Source organism: Girardinichthys multiradiatus, chromosome 8 (genome assembly GCF_021462225.1).
Source record: "Girardinichthys multiradiatus isolate DD_20200921_A chromosome 8, DD_fGirMul_XY1, whole genome shotgun sequence".
NCBI lineage: Eukaryota > Metazoa > Chordata > Actinopteri > Cyprinodontiformes > Goodeidae > Girardinichthys > Girardinichthys multiradiatus.
In genome coordinates this window covers 31,034,553-31,058,084 of record NC_061801.1, presented here as the reverse complement: position 1 = coordinate 31,058,084, position 23,532 = coordinate 31,034,553, and the positions used below count along the sequence as shown (strand labels likewise).

Sequence of the window (23,532 nt, the reverse complement as noted above, 5' to 3'; positions counted from 1 at the left end):
GTTGTTGTTATATGTTAGCCCTAGATTTAACAAATTAAAAGCAAAGCTTATCTGGATATATTTTTTAAAGACACTCGGTGCATTTAATTGGTCCCTGTTTGGCAATAGAACTAGCTTGGTGAAAAAACCCCTGTGTGCTAGCAAATAAGGCTGCAGTATAGCTGCTGTGAAAAAAAGGTTTAGTGAAGTAAAAAAAACAAATAAATTCTGGAGCTGATGGGCTGCGTTTACAAAGCTGCTCCATATAGCACTGGCTTGGTAAAAGAATAACTGTCTGAAGGCTGTTAGCTAAACCACTGCAAGAAACATTTTTTTTAATTGAAGCTTGTCTCAGAAATCTTACGTTTTGAGGGTTATTTAATGAAGACAGCTTTCTTGGTGTTTACAACCCTAAGATGATGTTCCTTGTCAAAAGATGCATTGATCAAGTGATCAACACATGCAGGACCCCTTTGAATAAAACTTGTGATTTGTTAAAGGCTTTTCTAAGAAGGTTACTTTTTCTTAAGTAACAGCAGAGACCATGTGTCAGAAACCATAAAGCCCTATAATTGACATGTAATCTGCCTGAACCATCACAACACTGGTATGTGCTGTGATTAAGACTTCCTGACGCAACGCCGACTCTCAGGAACTGATATGACGTAAAATGAAGACGACTGATTTCTTTGGTTACTTTGAGTTCAAACAAAAATAAAACTCATTTTACGGAATACTTTAATCTGGAATTGAATTTGTATCCTCTCTTTTTTTGTTAAAATCACTGTCTTTAGGAAAGTTTTACCCTTGAGTTGATGGAGTGCTCAGATTGCATTGAAATGCTCAATTTAAAGAAGCTGATGCAGAGATTAGCCTCTAGTCCACACGGGTTCTACAAATCTCACCTGACGTTTTTATATGGCAAGAGCATTCCGCAGACAAAAAAGACCCTTTTCAAAGAACTACATTACTTTTGTGAGGTGGTTCGCTCTCACTGACTGCTTCAAACTAGTCTTTGTTTACCGTTGATCACTGCCAGAATCACACCGAGGGTCTTTGGAGACCAAACAAATTTACTGAAGTATCAGCTTAGAACAACAGTTAAAGCGGCTGATTTAAGGTGCTTCTGCCCGCCATTTCTAATCACTGCACCCTGCTGCTGCTCAGAAAATAAATCAAAGGACAGATCCTTTCTTTTTATTAAGGGATAGAAACATATATTTAATCAAGTGTCTGCAGAGTTAAAATTAAAACATTTTGTCACAACACATGGCTAATTATGAAAACATTAAGCCATGTGTAGCCTGTCTTCATCTCAGCAACAGAAACATTTGGCTTCAGTTTAGTAGCTGTTGTCTTTATCATGGTCTTGATGTTGACTTTGAAAACAGTGTTAGCTGTTAGCACTGTTTAAGACTAATAAAGATGCAGTTAAATTGCCTTTGTTAAAGGCATGAGTCGAGGAACAGAGCATTTTAGTGCTTTATTCTATTAGCCTACAACTTCAAGGATACAATTTATCGCCATTATTTAAAATTGGCAATGCCAAGATGAAGGTAAAAATGCTGAATAATGCATCAGTAGCAGTGGGGCAGTGAAACTAATACTTCCTCCCTTTTGAATTCCTTTCTGTAAAATAATGCTTACCTAAGTCTAAAATGAAATACTCATCAAAAACCTGGAAAACAAGTTTTGCTCTGAAGCCTTGTCTTTTTCAGACAATAAAGCTAAGAGCATCAAGTAAAAAAACCAAAAATAATTACTGCATTAATATTTTAATAATTAAAATAATCATTTAAACTCTTTAATACAACATATTTAATCTTACTCGTTTGAAAGGCTATAATAAAAACACTAAGCAGACATAAAAACACAACTAATTTGTGTCCAGAAAAGTTTAATTAATAATGGTGTACTCACTTCCAGTCACTGCTTCATGGACAACCAGACGTTTTGCTCTCTTAATAGTTGTATGAAATCAGAGTTAGAAGCTCTTTTTAAAACCTGTTTCGCTGTTTGTTTTGGTTTCTGCGTGACTTCTGCTGCTGCCTTGTCATCTGAGCATTCAGGCTCAGTGGATGAGGGCATGATCGCTTGCAGAATTTATATCAAGATAAGAACAAGCCCTTTGCTCACTCTTACCCTGCTTCCTATTGGCCTGATCCCCGGGAGTGGGTGTCACCCTTTGTTTTATATGTGTGGCTTTGGAGAGGTTAAATCTAGTCACTTTTTTACTGGATGGCTGTGTTTATAATTCCTGTTCGATGATTGGGTCGGCAATAGTGATTGCAGAAAAGAAGAAAAGAAGGTTGAGTAGGTCTTTGTGTCAACATGTCGTACTGTTTAAATATATCCTGTGGACAGAGTGGATTACATGGCAAACAGACAATAAAACAAACTGACGGAGAGGAGGTGCTTTGATTTATGTAAATGGTTATGTTATGTTTGTATTTTAACCAAATAAAGCAAATGTGAGAAAATATATGTTTGTAAATCACAAATAAACATGTAATGGTTTATTCCAGTTATTAAGATGTGTAATTTGTGTTTCTGATTAGGCAGAAGGAGATTTCAGGAAAATTTCTTTCACTTGACGTTTGATTGTTAATAATAACTTTAAATAATGTTTTATTTTATTCATTTTTTTATGTTCAGCAATAATGTTTCTCTTATGTGCAGTTACTGAAAATGCCTCTTGTCGGTAAAAGTTGCAAAGTTCAGACTATTTTGATTGGCCTGCAATCCGACAACATCAGAATAACTTAGGAGACATTGCATATATCATTAAACACACAGGAAGCAAATGTAAAATTTCAGAATAAATTTGAAATGTTTTTCCTGTTGAAACCAGATATTTGCTTTCACTGTACAAAAAGCCATGTATGTAATCCATTTTCTCACTCTCTGATATTAAATTAAATTAGTATTAATTACAAAAATTATTTCTACTTGCTATGTGCCAGAATAATGAGAGGGTTTTTTGAGGTATTTGGAATTACTTTCTTTGAAATCAATGGTTTATACAGGTCCTTCTCAAAATATTAGCATATTGTGATAAAGTTCATTATTTTCCATAATGTCATGATGAAAATTTAACATTCATATATTTTAGATTCATTGCACACTAACTGAAATATTTCAGGTCTTTTATTGTCTTAATACGGATGATTGTGGCATACAGCTCATGAAAACCCAAAATTCCTATCTCACAAAATTAGCATATTTCATCCGACCAATAAAAGAAAAGTGTTTTTAATACAAAAAACGTCAACCTTCAAATAATCATGTACAGTTATGCACTCAATACTTGGTCGGGAATCCTTTGGCAGAAATGACTGCTTCAATGCGGCGTGGCATGGAGGCAATCAGCCTGTGGCACTGCTGAGGTCTTATGGAGGCCCAGGATGCTTCGATAGGGGCCTTTAGCTCATCCAGAGTGTTGGGTCTTGAGTCTCTCAACGTTCTCTTCACAATATCCGACAGATTCTCTATGGGGTTCATGTCAGGAGAGTTGGAAGGCCAATTGAGCACAGTGATACCATGGTCAGTAAACCATTTACCAGTGGTTTTGGATGGAAGCATGAAGTGCTCCAAAATCTCCTGATAGCTAGCTGCATCGACCCTGCCCTTGATAAAACACAGTGGACCAACACCAGCAGCTGACACGGCACCCCAGACCATCACTGACTGTGGGTACTTGACACTGGACTTCTGGCATTTTGGCATTTCCTTCTCCCCAGTCTTCCTCCAGACTCTGGCACCTTGATTTCCGAATGACATGCAGAATTTGCTTTCATCCGAAAAAAGTACTTTGGACCACTGAGCAACAGTCCAGTGCTGCTTCTCTGTAGCCCAGGTCAGGCGCTTCTGCCGCTGTTTCTGGTTCAAAAGTGGCTTGACCTGGGGAATGCGGCACATGTAGCCCATTTCCTGCACACGCCTGTGCACGGTGGCTCTGGATGTTTCTACTCCAGACTCAGTCCACTGCTTCCGCAGGTCCCCCAAGGTCTGGAATCGGCCCTTCTCCACAATCTTCCTCAGGGTCCGGTCACCTCTTCTCGTTGTGCAGCGTTTTCTGCCACACTTTTTCCTTCCCACACACTTCCCACTGAGGTGCCTTGATACAGCACTCTGGGAACAGCCTATTCGTTCAGAAATTTCTTTCTGTGTCTTACCCTCTTGCTTGAGGGTGCCAATAGTGGCCTTTTGGACAGCAGTCAGGTCGGCAGTCTTACCCATGATTGGGGTTTTGAGTGATGAACCAGGCTGGGAGTTTTAAAGGCCTCAGGAATCTTTTGCAGGTTTTTAGAGTTAACTCGTTGATTCAGATGATTAGGTTCATAGCTTGTTTAGAGACCCTTTTAATGATATGCTAATTTTGTGAGATAGGAATTTTGGGTTTTCATGAGCTGTATGCCAAAATCATCCGTATTAAGACAATAAAAGACCTGAAATATTTCAGTTAGTGTGCAATGAATCTAAAATATATGAATGTTAAATTTTCATCATGACATTATGGAAAATAATGAACTTTATCACAATATGCTAATATTTTGAGAAGGACCTGTATATGCTAAGATTACTATATACAATTTGGGGAAAGCCCAGATGATGACATCAGAGTTTTGTAAGCTTCTGACTGATTAATTCATTATTTAAGTTAGATGTGGGCTCTTGTAAATGTATTATGTAGTTTGTTGTTATTATGAAACATTTTTCTTATCATGATAAGAATTTTGATTTATTGTCACAATGATAAATTCCAATTAATAATGACAGTATTGTCGGGATCATTACTTTTACCATTTTCCCCATGAGCATGTTGGGACCCACAGCCATGGATTTCAATATTAAGCTCCGGTACATACTTTTCTGGAACTTTTCAAAATAAAGTGCATTAACCTTCTTCCGGCACAGCCAGGAAAGGGGATAACTGCGGACTTCCTGTGGCGCCATTACCCAAATAAAAGCACAGCTGTTGCTACATCCGCCCTCTTTCCACACGGCCTTCGAGAAGGACCGGTCAGGGGAGGCCCAGCCGCTGATGTCTCTTTGCTGGCAAACAGACATAAACTCTTCAAACTGGATCCAAGGAAGCCATACGATCATTGATCATATGCAAAGATAAGTACGGATGAATTACTGTCTGTGTATCCGGTATTTTCATTCATGAACGGGGGAAATTAAGGTACAGGCATTGCTTGACTGTCTCTCCGAGCCCCGCACACGCAAACGGTGTTCAAGAGAAGCCCCTGCAAAGATGTGGTCTCCCAGCCTGGAAGGAAGACAGCAGAGACCACAGCGGACAGGACGAGCCGCCCAGCTACAGCTCCTGAGCTAACCCTTTTGCTCACGGAGCGAACGCACCTTCGACTCCTGAGAGGTTAGCTGAAAGCTAACCGCTTGTTGACTGTGGACGTTTCTTCAAGCTTCGCCCCTTGGACAACGTTTCCTCACCATGGTTCATGAGGTTAGGTGTTTTGGGCAGAGACAGATTTGGGATGAAATGATCTAAACATTTTTCATTTTATGAAGTTTGTGTGAAACTCGGCTATCTTAGTGCTAGCAGGCTATCTGTAACACACGGGCCGGTTTGTGTTCTTTGTATGTTTTAAGGTTAAGATAAACTTTATTTAAAGGGTGATTTTAAACAGAACTTTGCTCATAACGCGCCGTCCGCGCTTATGCATTTTAACCTTTTTATTAACCCTGGTATTTTAAAGGTATGTGTTGATTCTGGTGCTAAGCTATCAGCTTCTTTGTTAGCTTAACTGCTAACCAGTAAGAACACGTGCTTGCTACTAAAGAGTATTCAACAGAAAGGTTGTTGGTTTTCAAGCTAGTAAATAATAGTTCCTAAACATCATTTACTAAATTTGATAACTAAGTAAACACCATTACGCCCATTCCTCCAGAAAGATTTGGCTCTTTTCCAAAATACTCCCTTAATAATATTTCTTCGAATATTATTTCAATAACTAAAGACAGCTAATTAGACACCGTTGAGAAATGGTCATCCAGAAGGTTGGTTTTATTCAGCAGATCATTATTTAAAACATTATTTTATTAAAATAATATTTTATCTGATCTTGCATTGTGAAGGGTTGTCTAAACGCTTGCTGATTATTGCCTAAGTTAGTTCCAAGACTAACTTCAATTCAATTCAATTCAGTTTTATTTATATAGCGCCAATTCACAACACATGTTGTCTCAAGGCACTTCATAACAGTCAGGTACATACATTCCAATTAATCCTAACAATTGAACAGTGCAGTCGGAGTTAGCTTTTTATTCAAATTGGATAAAAGGTTTTTCTATCTAAGGAAACCCAGTGGATTGCATCCAGTCAGTGACTTGCAGCATTCCCTCCTCCCGGATGAGCATGTAGAGACAGTGAACAGTCACTGGCGTTGACTTTGCAGCAATCCCTCATACTGAGCATGCATGTAGCGACAGCGGTGAGGAAAAACTCCCTTTTAACAGGAACAAACCTCCAGCAGAACCAGGCTCAGTGTGAGCGGCCATCTGCCACGACCGACTGGGGGTTTGAGAAAACAGAGCAGAGACACAAAAAGAACACAGAAGCACTGATCCAGAAGTACTTTCTATGGGAAGGAAAAGTAAATGCTAATGGATGTAGCTCCTTTAGTCGTTTCACCTAGAAAGAAAGAACAGATAAACTCTGAGCCAGTTTTCAAGGTTAGAGTCTGAAAGAGAGCACATATAATTAGTTACAGTAAAAGCTCAGTCAATTTCCATGTCTAGGAGAGAGAAAGGGTTAAACGCTAAAAGACAGGGCTATGTGGATCATCGGTAGAGGGTGAGCATTAAGTTGTTGCCAGCAGAAGCTCGGACAATTCCCCTCTCCAGAAAGGTGTCACAGGTAGACACAGAGTCAGGCCAGGTGTAGCTTCTAGCAAGAGAAAAGAGAGAGAACAAAGTTAAAAGCTGAAATAACAGCAAACAATGCAAAATTGGAGAGTAGTGTGAGAATGTAGCGAAGAGGGTGAAAGTGGTTATTATGTCCTCCAGCAGCCTAAGCCTATAGCAGCATAACTACACAGATAGTTTCAGTTCAGATTATTTAGTTAAGCGGCGCTTATTTACAACAATGTCGTCTCAAAGCACCCCACAAAGGGTCCCACTGATGGTCATTGTTATACTAAAAACCACAATGATTGGGATACCTCCCTCTGTCAGACTGATTATAACCATTGGAAAAGAGAAGGGGTCATACAGGTAGTAGAAATGGAGGGTGTGTTTGCACCTCAACCATAACTGAGCCGGTTTAGGCTAAACCTCTGACTCCCCCTTACTGCAACCAACAGGGAGGGAAGAAGACGAAGGTAAAAAATAAGGAAGATAGCTCAGGATAAACTAAGCCACTCTAACTATAAGCTTTATCAAAAAGGAAAGTTTTAAGCCTAGCCTTAAAAGTAGACAGGGTGTCTGCCTCACGGACTAAAGCTGGGAGCTGGTTCCACAGGAGAGGAGCCTGATAACTAAAGGATCTGCCTCCCGTTCTACTTATAGAGACTCTAGGAACCACCAGTAAACCTGCAGTCTGAGAACAAAGTGCTCTGTTAGGAACATATGGAACAATCAGATCTCTGATGTATGATGGAGCTAGATCATTAAGGGCTTTATATGTAAGAAGGAGGATTTTAGATTCTATTCTGGATTTAACAGGGAGCCAATGAAGGGAAGCTAAAATAGGAGAAATATGATCTCTCTTTTTAATTTTCATCAGAACTCTGGCTGCAGCATTTTGAATCAGCTGAAGGCTTTTAACTGCATTTTGTGGACATCCTGATAGTAACGAATTACAATAGTCCAGCCTTGAAGTAACAAATGCATGGACTAGTTTTTCAGCGTCACTCCTAGTTAGGATATTTCTAATTTTGGCAATGTTCCGGAGATGAAAGAAGGAAATCCTAGAAACCTGTTTAATATGTGATTTAAATGTCATGTCCTGGTCAAAAATAACACCAAGGTTTTTTACTTTATTATCAGAGGTCAATTTAATGCCATCCAGGTTAAGTGATTGACTAAGCAGTTTCTTTTTTAAAGACTCCGGTCCAATGACGACGACTTCTGTCTTGTCTGAATTTAGAAGCAAACAATTTAAAGTCATCCAAGTTTTTATATCTTCAAGACATGCTTGTAGTCTATCTAACTGGTTGGGCTCATCAGGATTTATGGATAAGTAAAGCTGAGTATCATCAGCATAACAGTGAAAATGTATTCTATGCTGCCTGATAATTTGACCTATCGGAAGCATATAAATAGTAAAGAGAATTGGCCCAAGTACTGAACCCTGTGGTACTCCACAATTAACCCTGGAGTTTAAAGATGATTTATCATTTACATTAACAAACTGAAATCTGTCAGACAGATAAGATTTAAACCAGCCTAGTGCTGTTCCCCTGATCCTCACAGCACATTCCAGCCTTTTTAAGAGAATATTATGGTCGACTGTATCAAATGCAGCACTGAGATCTAACAGAACCAGAACAGACACAAGTCCATTATCTGAGGCCATAAGAATATCATTAGTGACTTTCAGCAGAGCTGTTTCAGTGCTATGATGAGCTCTGAAACCTGACTGAAACTCTTCAAACAGGTAATTGCTGTATAAATGCTCACACATTTGATTAGCAACAATTTTCTCAAGAATTTTAGATAAGAATGGAAGATTGGATATAGGTCTGTAATTTTTCAAGTCATCTCAATCAAGCGAAGGTTTCTTAAGTAAAGGTTTAATTACAGCAAACTTAAAAGCCTGTGGTACATATCCATTTACTAAAGATAGATTAATCATATGTAAAATGGGGCTGGTAATCGGAGGGAACACTTCCTTAAATAATTTGGTTGGGATTGGGTCTAAGATACAAGTTGAAGGTTTAGATGAAGCTAATATTTCTGATAACTCAGGAAGCTTCACAGGATCAAAACAGTCCAAACACAAATCAGGTTCTGCAGTTATTTCCAATGTTGTCTCACTTGCTGAGGATGAAGTAATCATCTTCAGGAGTATGTCAAAGACTTTCTTTTTAATAGAATCAATTTTATTTAAGAAGAATCCCATAAAGTCATGGCTGCTAAGAGCTAAGGGAATGGATGGCTCAACAGAGCTATGACTCTGTGTAAGTTTAGCAACTGTACTAAAGAGAAACCTAGGATTATTCTTGTTCTCTTCTATTAATGATGAGAAATAAGCTGTTCTAGCTTGGTGAAGTGTCTTTTTGTACAACAGTAGGTTATTTTTCCAGATTAATTAGGAATCCTCTAGGTGTGTAGAGCACCGTTTTCTCTCCAATTTTCTAACATTGTGCTTTAAAGTACGCAGCTCTGAATTAAACCAATGAGCTAGCCTCCTATTAATGATTACCTTCTTTTTCAAGGGGGCTGCATTGTCTAATGCATCACGCAATGATGAACTTAACTTCACTTCCAGATTCTTCAAGATAATCCTTGGTTCTCAAACATAAATAACATTGCATGGTAATGTTGCATCACTCTTTTCGGTCATGGTTCTCAATCATCTTTAATCAACTTGTTTATATTGTACATAGCCCATTAGTCTTCCCTATTCTTTAATTCTGCTTGGTAGTTTAGTTGGATTGTTTTAGCATAGTAAAGAGTTTGTTGATTGAAATATGTGTTAAACTTTGAGTTGACTTATTTTTGTTAATAAATTCTTGTATTTTAAGAAATTTTGTGAATTCATTCCATATATGTGCAGAGTTTTTGCTGTTCAATAATGTCAGAGCTTATATCACACCTTTCTATTTTGTCCTAATACCATCGCCTTACTGGGCTGGTATTCACAGGAAAACCCTTAACAGACCGAAATATTATTTGATAAAATATTAATATTAAATAATATTGTCAGATTCATAATTACAACAAGCATGTCAATGAATATCAATAAATTCAAAAATATGATTAAATGCAGTTGCTGTGTGTAGTTTAGTGATAAAAAAAATCACACTTCTTTGTCAATGGTGTCCTGAAGAAGCTTGTGACTGCAGTGACATGCAGTCACAGCCACACAGTTGCCAAAATATACTCCAAGGAGAGGTTGTAAATACTTTTTTATGCTCACTTTTATGGTTATGGTAATAAAAACCAAAAAATATCGTGATCAAATCTAAAATTCACATTGCCCACCTCTACTTCTGACATAATATTTTAATCAAAAGCCATCAGCCAGGGTTTCAAGGAGGAAAACGGTGACCCTGCACACGTCAGGTGCTTTTACACACATTCATTATTTTTTATACCAAACCTGCCTGGAATATTTGATGCCAAATGCTTTCTTTCTTTGTTGTTTATTTACAAGGGGACAAGTGTTAAGTATTATCAAATACTGAACACTATAATGTTTATGGCCTTTATTAATTTGGAATGCACGTCCCCAGATGGGCCTTTAACAACAAAACAGTTTAAAACACAGTAAACAGCATAGCAGGACAAAAAACAATTATATCATGCATAACATAAATCTTATATTATCTTTAAAACCACAATGAAACAAAAGGACCGCTGTTGAACCATCATGGGCTGGCTGTTAATCATGACTGGAGGACTGGTCTTATAGAAACTGCTTCAGTCTGAAATTGTGCCAGTTTGGAACCATTTTCAAGTCCTCAGGTAAAGAATTGTACATAATAATGGCTTGCACAAAAGTGCTTTTATGAAAAGATACCATACAATTCTTGCTGGATGCACTACTAGCTACCAAACCTACATAACCGAGAGGAAGCACAAGTTCACTGAGCACCTGAGCAGCCTGACCTTGCAAACATTCAAAAATTAGAAATATATTACAAACGTTCATCCTCTTAATTTTTTTTAAGAACATGGCAATGATGAAATCTAATAGATTTCTGTCCAAGATTTTAATTACTCTGTAATATATTATCCATAGATGCCTGATGGTTGTTGATGTAGCTTGAGACCAGGAGGTCACACAGTAACTTAAATGGAAGAGAATAACAACTCTGCTCACCACTTTAACATGTTATTCAAATTTTAAATGAGAATCTTAATCCTTCGATCAAAGTTCATCAAGTATTTAGCACACTCCAAACATTTATGTTTGCTGGTAGAATAGAAAAGACTGATTCTGATTGGCTTGTAGATAGTGTGTAAAGGTTGGACTGAAAATTTGGTGACCTCAGATGCCACTCTGTTAATTTTCTTGCAGCCATTTCTGGACACAAATAGCAACACAGGTCTTCCTTACCCATATTCTGTTTTCTCTTTCACTGTGAAAATATATTTAAACTCTAGGAAAAAGGGAAAAATGAATTACTAATTAAAGATTTCTGGTCACTGAACAACTTAAGGTGACGTAGAAACTTTAAGTAAAAAAAAATATGCCTTGTGAGAATTGTTCAGGGGAGATGTGGCATTTTGCTAAAAACAGTTGTGGCAGAATGTGGCATTTATTTTGGCCTTTACTATTCATTTTTGTGTCTGAATACACTAATGCAACAAAAGATTAATTTCTTTTAAGGCTTTTTACACTAATTAGCTGGACGACCAATATATGTGAAGGTTGCTGGAATTGTATCAACTTTTGGCAGTCAAGTTGATATATTTAGATAGCAATGCATTTAAAAAAAATAATTTCTCTATGGTCGAAAGTGATGTAAAGAAAACCACTAAACACAACTGTCGCTGTGGTAATACAGCTATGTTAAATAGGTGGATTTCTTAGTTAAACTTAGTTTTTACATAATCTTCAATTTTTTTTTTTATTATTGTTTTGTTTGAGGGACAATGATTTGCTGATTTTGTAGTTTTATGATTCATAATCCAGCCAATAAAAATAATCTACTTATGTTTTTAATATTTAAAAACTTTAACATATTAATAAACTAAACAAAAAGCTTCAGTTATTTTTTCAGTCTTATATAGAAACTTCATTCAGGTATAAATGTGTCAAATTAGATTTTTTTGTTAAAATGAGAAAACTTATCCAATATTCTTATTTTAACTTGATTTCAAAATGGTCTATAAATAATAATATAATGATGTTTGTCTGATCTATCGTTTTAAGTATAACACACTTTCAAATGTAGTTGTTCTAGCACATTGTTGTTGAGTATTGGGACAGATAAATATGTTGACTTCCCTACAGATCGTAAAGGACATATCATGGTCTTCACTTCCTGCTCTGCTTTAACTTCTTTTTAATTGCAATAGATTAGTTTTCATTTAATGTCAACCTACTGCCATCTAAATCTAATCAGCCCGGCTTTATCTCATTTTGTTACACTTAGAACAATAATCCACCTGCTGTCTCTGACAGGCTGAACAATTTCCTTGACAAAGCAAATATACGCAGCCCAAATGATACGGTCTTACATAATTTTGAAGGACAAAGCAATGTCCTGATGAATTACAATTGCTTTGTCCTACAATGCCCTGGACAGAACTGCTGAACATCAGCTAAAACCCAGATATCAATACATGGAACATTTCTACTATGAAGAAGAGCTATGCATAGATATAAATATGATGTCCGCTCCGTTTAGTTAAATTCCTTTTATATTGAAATATATTTTAATCTCAGGAAAATAAAACTTGACCTGCCCTCAGCAGTGAAACAGCTGAAAAGATCTGCAAATGACATGCCTCCCTTCCTTATCTGTTGTTACTTACACCTTTCATATAACCTTCCTTAACCTTCAAGCTTCCAGTGGTATCTCCAGCATATAACACATTTTGTTCAGGGCTCTCCAATTGCAGTCAGTTTCACTGCTGCAAAATGTCCAGTCACAGCCACACGGTGTCCAGCTGTGTTCTCCAGAGATAACTCCAAGGGCCCCTTCTTTTTCTGATTTACATGTTGCTTTGCAGGAGTATTCATAACCCTTAAACCTTTCATTATTGTTTTATAACAAAAAACTTTAATGTATTTTGTTGGGGTTTCATATGATGGACCAACAACATGTCACGAAGTGGTTTTAGATCGGACCAAAGTGCAGACAAGAGCTCGGCAGGATCATCTTTGTAATTCAAAGAAATATTTAACAAGGTCAAAAACGTAGCAAAATCACTGCAGGTTTCCCAAGGCAAGACGTGGCAAAAAAATACAAAGCATAATCATGGACGAGAACGAGGTATGACGAACACAAACAAGGAAGCAGCAACACACAATGACACAAAACCAACTAATATACTGAGGGAGACAAAGGGCAGGTAATCAAGGGAACTGATAACAGGTGTGACAAGGAGGCAGGGAAGCAGAAAGAACAGGTGAAACAAATACAAATGCTGAGGAAGAGTGAAAGGAATAAACAGAAAACACAAACTGAACAAGAGAATAAATCAGAGGAGGAAATAAAGAACTAGAATAACTATGAACTAAAGTACACAGAGAAACTAGAGGGAAAATATAGAAACCAAAACAATAACCTAAGAACAAACAAAGAGCCCACAAGAAGAATCTAAATTACAAAAATAAACAAACCAAACGTAAACAATAACTAAAGCTGGGATAAGAACAAATACCTAACCATAATTAAAAACACATAGATACTAACTAAGAATCCAAGGATGAATAATAATAATAATAATAATAATAATACCACAAAAAGTAATAAGAAAGCAACCACAAAAGAAACTAAGAGCTAGAGGGAGACAAAACACACAAGGAGATGGTAGAGGGAGCAAAACAAACTAATAACATAATAGAAACATCTAGACAAAATAAACCATCAAAAGAAACCATAAAACAAAGTCCAAAATGTCACTCCGTGACACAACAAACATCTATTGCTGCAATAACAGCTGCAAATCTTTTGCTGTATGTCTCTACTAGCTTTGCTGATCTAGAGATGGAAATCGTTGCCAATTCTTCTTAAAGTAGTTCAGAGTGACTGAACAGTGTCTGTGAACATTATGTTTTTTAATTATTGTCACAGATTTTCCGTATTTAAATCAGAATTTTGACTGGTCTATTTCAATAAGAACATTTCCTTTATTCTAAACCATGTCATTGTAGCTCTAGTTGTATATTCAGGATCGTTGTCCTGCTGAAAGGTTACACTCTACCAAAGTCTCATGTCTTTAGCAGCATATAACAGGTTTAAATTATGTTGACAACTAAAAAGCATATTCAAACAACAATACATAATAACACATTAAATGAACTGGGTTGTGTTGAAAATTAATTTGACTAATTTAGGTCACAATGAATCAATTTCAGACTTAATTTTTGTAATAAGGATTGCTTGGATTTTAAATCAATTAATGGCATAAAAAGTAATTATTCTTAGATGTATGCATTTGTAAAATGCATATTTTAATCTAGTGAAATCCTGACCTTATCTAATTATAGATTTTTTTCTTTTTTCGACTGTGGTATGATTGGCCTTCAGAATCTAAATTACTGCGAGAGTGTCAGTGTATAAAACAGATAATCTGAAAAAGTGAATGAAGATGAATAAACACAGAGACAGTGAGTCTCTGTTTGTGAAAGCATGTGAGTTTTTCAGTGAGTGCTGCACTGAATGCTATCATTGTCAGTGAAAAGATGTGGCAGCAACCTTCTTTGTGTTCCTCTAATGTACTCACCCATGGTTAAGGTTGCATCACAATTGTAACACATTGCTGAAACCTTAAAGGGCAAAAGAGAATAGTTTTATTTACTGCTTAAAAAAAAGTTGAAAGAAGAATTTGAAGATGTGAGGCATTTCTGCCTGCCTGCCTCATTACCGTTTTGCTAGTCTCTCAGCATGAGACTCCCCCAAAACCTCTTATCCTGTTCCATCTTAGAGGATTACATCATTGTGGCTGTAAATTCACCAGCAGCATCCATCTGTCTGCAGACTTGCTCCCCTGTGTGCATGCCACTGTATGAATTTCTATGTAAAAACAGGTCAAAGAAGGCCTGAACTCACCAAATAAGCAGCAGCTTGAGTTTGTCCTGGAGGCGACACCAGCCATGCCTCCATGTGTGGTGCCTCCTCATCCACCATCAGTCTGTTTGCTCCTATGCTGCTCCCCACTCTGCTGGCTGCTAGCAATGTGTCTCTTGCTTCTTCCTGTTTCCTACTGCAAAGCATGACGGGAGCATCAGCCGTTGTCTCTTTTCTGTATGTGGATTGGCAGAGCCTTGAAGAAGGGAGGGGCAGAGAGGACAAGGGATGCGACGAGGGAGGAGGAGGGGCTGGTGCCTGTGGATGAGGATTACCATGGAAACAAAATTCCTGCAAGTCTTAGTGTTTTTATGCTGTGCAAATGATATGTAGTCTGGTTGAAACTGAAACCTCAATACCACACATGATTTAATAATAGTGGCTGCAAACAAAAATCTGCATAGTCCTCACAGTGTTTAGAAAAACATTAGCAACCTTGTAGATATTTCTGTTTTTTCATCTTTCAGATCAAAGACAATCTGCGCAGGGAAAAGGAAGAAGCTCACAGCAGTGGAGATTGGGCGCGGTACAGGCAGACCAGGAACAGACTAACAAAAGAGATCAAAGCAGCTAAGAGAAGCTATATTGAGAAGCTTAAGAACAGCCTTTCTACTGGTGACACTTCAGCTGTATGGACCGGTCTGAGAAACCTGACTGCTTACAAGAGCCCCTCCACCCATCCTGAACAGAGTCGTCTCCTGGCCAACCGTCTGAATGGCTTATACTGCAGACATGACAAGAAGCCATTCACACCTCAAATCATCCCCTCTACATCCCATTCAGGAACAAATTCCTCCCATAAACCAACCAACCCCCCCCCCATCAGATCCTCAGCCTGCACTAAAGATCTCAGAGGAAGAGGTAAACAGGCTCTTTCAGCGCATGAAAACGAAGAAAGCTGGAGGACCTGATAATGTCTCCCCATCATGCCTGAAAGCCTGTGCAAATCAAGTCGCTCCGATCTTCACAAGGATCTTCAACAAGTCACTGGAGAAATGTGAGGTCCCCTCCTGCCTCAAACGATCCACCATCATCCCGATTCCCAAGAAACCCACCATCCTAGGATTAAATGACTACAGGCCTGTAGCCCTGACGTCTGTGGTCATGAAATCCTTTGAGCGGCTGGTGTTGAAGCACCTGAAAGACATCACAGGCCCCCTGCTGGACCCCCTGCAATTTGCTTACCGAGCAAACAGGTCAGCAGATGATGCTGTTAACTTAGGTCGACACTTCATCCTGCAACACCTCGACCACCCAGGGACGTACGCCAGGATCCTATTTGTAGACTTCAGCTCGGCCTTCAACACCATCATACCAGACATCCTCCACCAGAAGCTCACACAGCTCAACGTCCCAGCCTCCACCTGTCAGTGGATCAACAGCTTCCTGACAGACCGACAGCAGCAGGTGGGACTGGGGAGCATCTTCTCCCGATCCAGATCAATAAGTACTGGTGCCCCCCAGGGGTGTGTTCTATCCCCACTCCTCTTCTCTCTGTACACAAATGACTGCACCTCATCGGACTCGTCCGTGAAACTCCTGAAGTTTGCAGATGACACCACTGTCATTGGACTGATCCAGGACGGTGATGAGTCTGCATACAGACAGCAGGTGGATCGGCTGGTACACTGGTGCGGTCAGAACTACCTTGAACTGAACCCACTCAAGACTGTGGAAATGGTGGTGGATTTTCGGAGAACACCACCCCCATACACCCCCCTCACCATCCTCAACAACACTGTATCGGCCGTGGACCACTTCAGTGTTCTTAGGAACCACCATCTCTGAGGACCTGAGATGGTCTTCGCACATAGACACTGTTCGAAAGAAGGCCCTGCAGAGACTGTACTTCCTGAGGCAACTCAAGAAGTTCAACCTTCCACAGGAGCTGTTGGTCATCTTCTACACTGCCATCATTCAGTCTGTCCTGTCTTCATCCATCTCAGTGTGGTTTGGCTCATCCACAAAACAGGACAGGTCCAGACTGCAACGAATAATCAGGACTGCAGAGAGAATAATCAGAGCTGACCTTCCCTCCATCCAGGACTTATACAGGTCTAGGGTCAAGAAAAGAGCTGCTAAAATCTCTGCAGACCCCACACACCCTGCACATAAAGTGTTTAGAGTTTTACCTTCAGGCCGCCGCTACAGAGCACTGTTTACTAAAACCAGCCGCCACAAAGACAGTTTCTTCCCCCAGGCTGTTTCTCTGATGAACATTCAATAGAGTACAAAACAACATCATACAGATGTTGCAAATGCACCTTTTGTATTAGATATGTGTATATTGTACATTGTAAATTGTAAATTTGTATATTCTGTAATGCAAAAACAGAACAAAAGAGCAAAGTGTACCGGAGTCAAATTCCTTGTTTGTATGCACGTACTTGGCAATAAAGTTGATTCGGATTCTGATTCTGATTAACTACACACTACTACTAATACTACAAAAGTTTTCAATTGCTGATTTCATTTATGAATTACTTGAAAAAACTTGCTCAAACCAACCTGGCCCTGTGAGAAAAAGTCACACCTCTGTTAAATCATGATTTAACTGTAATTAACCAAGTTTTTGGCACAGTTACATTTTCCTCACAACACCCAGACCTGCCAGACATGTCAGACATTCCATATCAAGGGATCACTTCAACCTGTCTAACAACAAGAAGTAGGCTAAAAATGGTTAGAAATTCAAGAAAAGATTAGAAACTAAATAATTAACATATCATCTCAGTCTGAAAAGACTTGCAAAGTTATTTGGGACTCTAGCAAGCCACAGTCAAAGCCAGGATCCACAATCTTTCCAGGAGTAACAGGCACAGCAAAATTCCCCCAAGAGCTCATCGACAACCCATCCAGGATGTCGCAAAAGAACCCAGAACGTCTACACTACTGCAGAGCTTACTTGTCCCAGTTTTTATGTAATAATATTAATAAATAAATAACAGTAATAAAGAAGAAAAAAACTACACAAAAACATTCCTTGGTAAATACTACGGTTGTCATGATTTGTGGGTGTTTTTGGGTTCTTCTTCTTATTATTTTTCTTGAGCAAGGGTCTGCTTTCTTTGGTCAGGATCTCGATGACTTGCTTTGAATGATGGAGCCAGGAATTCTGCTTTCCAGCAGAATATCTTGGAGGAGAATGTGGTCATCAGTCAAGCAGCTTTTACTCAACAACAAGCTCTTTCTTATCTTGTATCCATAATCAAATGTAAAAAACAACAACAAAAAGTATAAAACGACAAGTCTTGTTCCAAAAAAATGACTACCTGAGTAGAAGGCCCATTGTCTCGTACCGAACCAGAAATGGAAGAAATACCAACTAATGTGAGATTGCCATGTCCCAAAAAGTCTAAAGTGAGGTCCATTAATGCAGGATGATGATATGTTCTGTATTGCAGTCCATGTGGTCCCCTAAGGAAGGTGTATTAGACATTTTCATATGGAACCTTTAAATAATTTATTCTTTCATAAAATTCAGACATTTTCTTATCTTCAATATGCAAGTTTTCCAGCTGGATGTTAATGCTTAGTTTGACTTTTTGGCATTTCACAAGGTCCTCTGACCTGTTTTTAATTCATGAAGGGAATTCTGTTTTTATTTGTTTAAAAACAGACAAACCTCTAAAATACTCGAAGACATTCCTTTAGAGCAACTCTACTGAGCTACAAATGCTTCAGAAGAGTCACTCAAGGGTTAATATAAGGGCCTTATCCTCTACTCATTAACTTCTTGAGTTGAGATTTACTCCTTACCTGTTAGGATTGTGAATGTTTAAAGGGAGATTAGCAATATCATGACAACATCAGACAGATCATGGCTCTTTAATCACATGATAAGACTTGGTTCAACTATTTCATTAAGGCTAGATGTTCAGATGTTCACAGAAACAACCTGTTGATTCAGCAGGTCTAATTTCTGACCTTTTTCTTCTCTGTGCTCTTCTCTAAATTAGTGCTGCGTGTGCAGAGTTGGGGAGGTTGTGTCCATGTAGCTCAATCCACTGTGGGGCCCAAGGAAGATGTTACTCATTACAAACAACATTTCCGATGAAAGTATACACAGTAATCGTAATTTAACTGAAAAGCTACAATTATTTCCTGTTGTGCTGATAAAGTACAAACTTAAAAACTTACCCATAGATTTATTTTCACAGGCAAGTTTCCTATTTGTTTTACTTGTGTCCTGGTTTTAAGGAACTTAAAAGCAAGATTGTACAAGACAGGATTCCTACACATTTTCCATTTCATAATTCCATACTTTTCCAGAGTCAAACAAAAAAGGTTTTTATTCCAGTTTTTTTATATTTTGAACACTTTTGTGCAAAGTATTTAGTTGATTTTAATGTTCCACAAATTAAACATCAAAATGCTGATGTTAACTTATAATTTGGTAAACTGTTTTTTTGCTACCTGTGCAAATTTAGATTAGCTATATTTGTCAAAATGGTCAAATATGGACTGGATTAATCTACACATTAAAGCACTGTATGATGCCTTTGTTTCAGTTTGTAAAAATTCATATAATCTCAGCTTCAATGCTGTAGCAAGTTGAGAACTTCAGACCCAGTTAAAGCAGTGATCTAAGAGATTCAGAGGTAAAAAAATATAAGGTTTTTGAATAAGTGTAAATTTTTCTACAGGTTATCACTCAGTTATTACAGAAAGACGAAAACAATAACATTAATTACTAAGTGCAATATAAAAAAATGTTTTTTTCCTCTTTTGGTTAAACTTGTGTTCATTCTTCCCTTTTTCAAATTCTTTTCACTTTTAAAAGGTCTGTAAAATGTTCAGTTCTTTACATTTCACTCCTAATTTTGCAAGAATAGTTAATCAGTTTGGAGGTTAATTTCGCACATTTTCCATGATATCAAGGGAAAGCAGATTATGTCACTGAATTTAACAAAGTCTTTGTTGTATTTATCATTGTGAAAGATTAGTTCATTAAAACTGGCCTTTAGTTTCCTTAAAGACCCCCCATTTCAGACCATCGTCATCGACCTGAGCTCCCGCATACAGATTTTTATCAGCCGAGGACTGTTCCAGTTTCTGGTGCTGCAGCAACACCAAGTGGCAGTAAGATGGTGAGACTAACAATGTCAAAGTAAGACCTAATCGAGCTTTTTTGGTTATTCCAGCCTGTTTTCTCTACACTTATATATACATTCATAATGACAGCTTTTTTGTTTTTTAAAAGAGCTCTACAAACGGTTTTCTCTGGACTTTTGCACGGCCAATAAACAGGCTCCCTTCAGACGTGCAGCACAGCATTAAGAGAAGAAGAAATAATTTAAACTCCAGGGTGTCTCCTCCTCCTCTAAACTTTCACTCTATGACATAATTTCTGGGACGTCTCTTTTGTATGCTGCTTTATTTTGGTATTGATCCATTTTTGCTCTCCTTATTCAGTCTATTTCCTCATTTTAAGATTCCTTATGTTTTTGTTTTGTACTTATATTTTATTTATGCTCTGAGTTGCTGTCTTTAGTTCTCTGTAGATCTCAGTTCTTGTTTTATTTTTAAAGTCTTTCCATAGGCTCTGTGTATTTAATTTATATTTTTCTGTTGTTCCTGTTTCTGAATTTCTTTGGTTTGAATGGTGATTCATTCTTATGTCTTAGGTTGTGTCCTGTTTGTGGTTTAAATTATTTCTGGTTTCTGTGTCTTTGCTTCATTGTATCGCTGGGCTTTATAAGCAGTTGTCTCTTATTTCCTGTGTTTTACCTCACTTACTGCAACATTTTCAACTCATAGCTGACATTTATTCTGCTAAATAGACCCATTTGTGTTCACACCAGTAACCACACTCCCCAGTATTTAGGTCTTTCAGTTTCTGCCATTCTCTGCTGGTTTCTTTTGTTGCTTTTTTTCACGTTTTTCATCAAACCTCCACTCAACCTTTGTCCTGCTGTAGTTACTAGTTCTCAACAAACAACAAACTAGACACTATAGGATACATCTGGCTCAGAAATCTTGTTTGAACTGCTTTTCGAAAGGGAAGATAATTTCAAGAAATAGAAACTAAAATTTGAGATTGATTTGGCAAATGTATTTCTGTTTAGAAATGAATCACATATTTGTATTCACATGGCAGCGACTTCCTCTGTGCTTCTGAGGGGAGCGTTTGTCTTACATTGTTATTTCGCAACCAAAATAAAGACCTCTTACCTCTGTGTGGAATGAAGTTAGAAACGTTTTCTTTCCACCAGTGGACCTTTAGGCATATAGGCCTTGGTTCTCAAAGAAAAAAACAACACTTTGGATCCGTACAAAGACAAACTATTGGCTCATGCAGTTAAAAATATCTTTTCCCTTGTTAGCACCACATCAGTTAAACCAAAATTCAGCACTGGCTCTGTATTGCTGTGAGGCAAAGCCTTAGGATAAGATAAGAACCCACCAAACTGTTCCTTCTCTGATGTATCATTGGCTGGCTCTGTTTTATTTCTAATCAGTAAATGAGTTCAAAGAGCTTTTCTCACTCCCATGGCAGTTTTGTATGTAATTGCCACCTTGAAATTCTGTACCCACATAGGCTGATTGGTGAAAACCAGGCCAAACGGCGGTTAATAGTACAAAGAAGAATGAATGGATGCTTGTTGCCACAGCTGAGACCCCAAAGAGAAATATTGTGACCACAGTCAATCCCCACCAATCTATCCCAGTTTAAGAAAATTAAACTGCCTCTGGAGTGGTCATAAGCCTTGATTATTAAATTAATAAACAAGACTACATTTATAGCCGGAGGTCAGAAAACAAGCTGTGTTATAATTACACTGTCGCCAAATGCAAGAGTGGGATTTTATTTGACAACAATGCTCAAGATACATACCGGTAAAAGCTAAAAAACACCTAAATAAAAACACTATAAAATTTGTTTAATCTTTAGCCTTGGTAAAATAAATATTCTTTAAAAGAAATATATCTTTATAATGTCATTTCCTGACCTTGGTACAGGGCTACAGGAGGAAAGTTGTTCCAGTTATGTTCTTTGTACTGATCATTTGATTTGATGACACAGTACCAAGGCACAATATTAAATGCCAACTCAAAGAATATGACTGGACAAACAGGTCCAACAAATATCTAGGTATATTGAATCCTTGTATTCGTACTCGTACTCGTACTTGTACTTGTACTCGTCGTCTTCCACTTATCCGGGACCGGGTCGCGGGGGCAGCAGACTCATCAGAGACGCCCAGACGTCCCTCTCCCCAGACACCTCCTCCAGCTCCTCCAGGTGGAGCCCAAGGCGTTCCCAGGCCAGCCGAGAGACATAGTCCCTCCAGCGTGTCCTGGGCCATCCCCTGGGCCTCCTCCTGGTGGGACGTGCCTGGAACACCTCCCGAGGAAGGCGTCCAGGAGGCATCTGGTATAGATGCCCGAGCCACCTCAACTGGCTCCTCTCGATGTGGAGGAGCAGCGGCTCTACTCCGAGCCCCTCCCGGATGGCCGAGCTCCTCACCCTATCTCTAAGGGAGTGCCCGGCCACCCTACGGAGGAAGCTCATTTCAGCCGCTTGTATCCGGGATCTCGTTCTTTCGGTCATGACCCAAAGTTCATGGCCATAGGTGAGGGTAGGAACGTAGACCGACCGGTAAATTGAGAGCTTTGCTTTTCGGCTCAGCTCTCTCTTCACCACAACGGACCGGCACAGTGCCGCCATTACTGCGGCAGCCGCACCGATCCGTCTGTCGATCTCCCGCTCCATTTTTCCCCCACCCGTGAACAAGACCCCGAGATACTTAAACTCCTCCACTTGAGGCAGGAACTCCCCTCCAACCTGAAGAGGACAAGCCACCCTTTACCGGTCAAGTACCATGGCCTCAGACTTGGAGGAGTTAATCTTCATCCCAGCCGCTTCACACTCGGCTGCGAACCGCCACAGCGCATGCTGTAGGTCTTGGCTAGAGGGGGCCAGCAGGACCACGTCATCAGCAAAAAGAAGAGACGAAATCCACTGATCCCCAAACCAAACCCCCTCTGGCCCTTGACAGCATCTAGAAATCCTGTCCATAAAAGTTATGAACAGGACCGGTGACAAAGGGCAGCCCTGCCGGAGTCCAACATGCACAGGTCCGACTTAGTGCCGGCAATGCGGACCAAACTCCTGCTCTGCTCGTACAGGGACCGGATGGCCCCTAATAAAGGGCCCCCGATTCCATACTCCTGGAGCACCCCCCACAGGGCATCACGAGGGACACAGTCGAATGCCTTCCCCAGGTCCACAAAACACATGTGGACCGGTTGGGCAAACTCCCATGAACCCTCGAGCACCCTGTAGAGGGTATAGAGCTGGTCCAGTGTTCCACGGCCGGGACGAAAACCACACTGCTCCTCCTCAAGCCGAGGTTCGACTATCGGCCGGACTCTCATCTCCAATACCCTGGCGTAGGCCTTACCAGGGAGGCTGAGGAGTATGATCCCCCTGTAGTTGGAACACACCCTCCGGTCCCCCTTCTAATGAAGGGGGATCACCACCCCCAGTCTGCCAGTCCAGAGGCCGCCCGACTGCCACGCAATGTTGAAGAGGCGTGTCAACCATGACAGCCGAACAACATCCGGAGATTTTAGGTACTCAGGGCAGATGTCATCCACCCCCGAAGCCTTG

The 23,532-nt window shown here is 39.2% G+C and overlaps 1 protein-coding gene across 2 annotated transcripts in view; it reads right to left on the bottom strand.

Annotated features, from left to right (window-relative positions):
- Positions 1-15,053, bottom strand: part of LOC124873064 (sulfate anion transporter 1-like) — a 28,693-nt gene extending 13,640 nt beyond the window's left edge. The window contains exon 1 of one of the 2 annotated variants that reach the window (XM_047373553.1): positions 14,898-15,053. The gene's annotated coding sequence lies outside the window, so the exon portion shown is untranslated. Of the gene's footprint in view, positions 1-1,899; positions 2,036-14,897 lie in introns of those variants that run through there. The other variant, XM_047373554.1, reaches the window with a different exon arrangement.
- Positions 15,054-23,532: the final 8,479 nt, after the last annotated feature.